We start from the raw sequence: 3,436 nt of genomic DNA on the forward strand, positions 1-3,436 counted from the left end.
AAAAGCCTATATAAAGGCATCACTCTCATTTCAGAGAGGGGGGAGCTCCACTAAGGAATATTAGGATTTGATAGCTCTCTCTTTTAATTTTCCTTTCTGCTTGAATCTTGGATTGAGATTTGAAGGAATTCTATTTTATTCTTGATCTAAGATTGCTCTTTGTTGATTTTCTGCATAATTCAGTGAATTGAGTTTTGGATCCAAGTTTTTCTCTACGGCTTTCATCTTTCTTCCTTCTTCAATTTGCTTTTTACTTTGATCAAGGAAGGGATTGAGATCTAGACTTGTTTTCTAGTCTCCTCCACCCCTGAGATCTTCAATTTTCCCTTAGCTATTGAAATTGAGCTGCATTTTACTTTCTGTTTCATTCCACTTCTGCTACATTTACTTTTCTGCAATTTCCTTTCCTGCATTCTACACTTTCACATCTTTGTTCACATTGAGCTTGATTTAATTTCCTGCACATTTACATTTTCTGCAATTTAAATTTCTAGTTGCTTAATCTATTGCTTTCATTTAATTTCCAGCACCCAACCCCCCTTTACTTTTCATGCAATTTATATTTCTTGTCATTTAAGATTCTTGCAATTTACATTTCTTGCTCTTTAAGTTACTTGCCAATTTACATTCTGCAACTTTAAATTCATTGTCATTTACTTATTTACTTTCTGTTGGCTACATTTCATCCAAATTCATTTCAATGTTAGCTTGACTAAATTAATCACCCACTAAAGTTGCTTGATCCATCAATCCCTGTGGGATCGACCTCACTCTTGTGAGTTATTATTACTTGATGCGACCCGGTATACTTGCCGGTTGGATTTATGTGTTGGAAATTCGTTTTTCCACAAAAACACCATCAAGTTTTTGGCGCCGTTGCCGGGGATTGATTAGATCAACAATGATTAAGTGGGTGAGAAGTCTAGATCAAGCATTTTTTTTTTGTTTTTGTTCTCTGTTTTAAAGTGAAACCAAGGTGTTTGAGTTTTTGTCTCACTAAGAAATTCTCATCTCTGATATGAGTAATTTCAATTTTCCTTGGTGTTGTGTTTTCCAAAATTTAAATGGAGTTCAAATCATCTTATGATCAAACAAATTTTATGGGATATTACCCACCATCACCAATCTCTAATGGTGGCTGGGAATATCACCAAGAGAATACACATTCTGAGCACTCCAATTCATGGAGATTTGCTTCAGAGACACAAGATGAGCAAAAGAATCATATGGGATACTTCCCACCACCACAAAATGATTCAAGTCATTATTCTAATGGTGGCTGGGTCAAACAAAATTTTATGGGATATCATCCACCATCACCAATCTCTAATGGTGGCTGGGACTATCACCAAGAGAATACACATTCTGAGCACTCCAATTCATGGAGATTTGCTTCAGAACCACAAGATGAGCAAGAAAACCATATGGGATATTTTCTTCCACCACAAAATGATGCTAGTCATGATTCTAATGGTGGCTGGGAAGGAAATTCTAATGCTCCATATGATATTCATCCAAAGATATCATCACTTGACCATGCTTCAACAGAAAGCCTCTATCAAAATTCACCACCCACACAAACTTCCTTGAACCAAAGCCTCTCAAAGCTTGAGACCATGTTTGAAAAATATGAGAGGGAGGCACAGATATTCTGGAAAAGGAAAGAGAACTTCTTCACAAACATGGAAGTGCACGTAGCTCAATTGTTGAGTGCAACGAAGAAAGTGGAAAGGCAAGATGGAGAAGCCTATGTGTCAAGCAAAATTTTAATGAAAAATGAGGTGGAGGAGGCATTGGATCCTGAACTTTTACATTCACAAGAGCCACTTGAGGTGACAATGAAACATAAAGATTTCCTCCCAGAGGCATTAATGGAAAATCATGAAGAAGAAAGGGAGGAAGACACTCAAGAGAAGTCGAACTCAAGTGAAGCAGAAAATCACATGAAGGAAGGGCTCATAGAACCATCATTTCAAAAGGCTCTGGATGAAGATCAAACTCCAAAAATCACACAGCAACCATGTCTTGACATCCAAGAAGTGAAGGCAACTAACAAAAGCACCAATCCTGTCCCTTAACCAGCAAGCAAGCTCAATCAAGCCAAATTCAAAAGGAAGCTTGCTGAGAAGAGGCCAAGAGAAGGGATAATAGCTGAAACTTCTCCCCTCTTGAAGTCATACCTCCTAACAAACTGGAAGAAGAGGAAGAAAGTAAAGAACAACATGTCAAGCTAATGACACTAAAAGAGCACTTGTTGGGAGGTAACCCAACCGTAGGTAACATTTCTTCTCTACTTTGTTTTCTTTCTTTGCTTTGTTTAAATTCAATAAATTGGCATATGGTTACATTCTAAGTTTGGTGTTGCCATGCAACACATTGTTTTCAATCTTTTTGGATGATTGCATCAAATCAAAAAATGAAAGTGACACACCAAGATTCTAAGTTTGGTGTGCCACCTATTTTTCTATGCAAATCATCCAGCAGCACCACTTGTTTGCATAATCATAATGCCTCTGCAGTTTTATTTTTCTCTTTTAATTTGACAATTTTTCATTCTGCTTTCTTTAGTCATTTTTCTGTTTTAAAAATGATTTCATTTTAGTTTGCTTATTTACTGTGTTTGTTAAAACATTACCAAGAGAGCTTTATTCATGATATTTATTTACTTGTTTTTAATGCTTTCTTTCATTAACTGTTTTTGTTAATACATCACCAAAACATCCTTATTCATGACAGACTCTTCATTTGGTGATTGTATTTAACATATAACAGTTTCTTTTGTTTAAGTTTTAGTTTAAATAAATTGACACATGGTCGTATTCTAAGTTTGGTGTTGCTATGCAACAAAATTTGATTCCAATCCTTACAAGATACTTGCATCAATTCCAAGTGAAAGTGTCACACTAAGTTTGGTGTGCCATTATATTTTTTATGCAATGTATCATGCACACCATCTTATGTTTGCAATCATAGTGTTTTTGTTTCTCCGTGCCTTGATTGTTATCCTCAATTTTGCTTGCTTAAAACACATGTACTACTAACATTTCATTGTGTAAGACATTCATGATCCATCTTAACCCCATAGCCATTGTTCTAATTGTTGCTTGAGGATGAGCAAGCACTCTAAGTTGGCAAGAGAAAGGGAAGAATTGGAGAAAAAGGACAACAATAATGAAGATGAACTACAAGGTTGTAAAGTTCCTTTTCCTCTCCTTTGTTTCTAGCACTTTAAATTGCATGATTGTCTTATTATCTTCTCTGTTTACATGTGTGGTATGACTAAGCATAGCTTGAATTTGTTTTATAATATGTTGCTGTGGCATTATAACTACCAACTTGAGTTTGTGAATTCAAAAGCAATAAAGTATCATGATCATAAACAAACAAGGAATTAAAGAAGAATTTAGCATGTGCATACAAGTATTGGAAAGCTAGT

This window comes from Arachis duranensis, chromosome 10 (genome assembly GCF_000817695.3).
Source record: "Arachis duranensis cultivar V14167 chromosome 10, aradu.V14167.gnm2.J7QH, whole genome shotgun sequence".
Taxonomy (NCBI): domain Eukaryota; kingdom Viridiplantae; phylum Streptophyta; class Magnoliopsida; order Fabales; family Fabaceae; genus Arachis; species Arachis duranensis.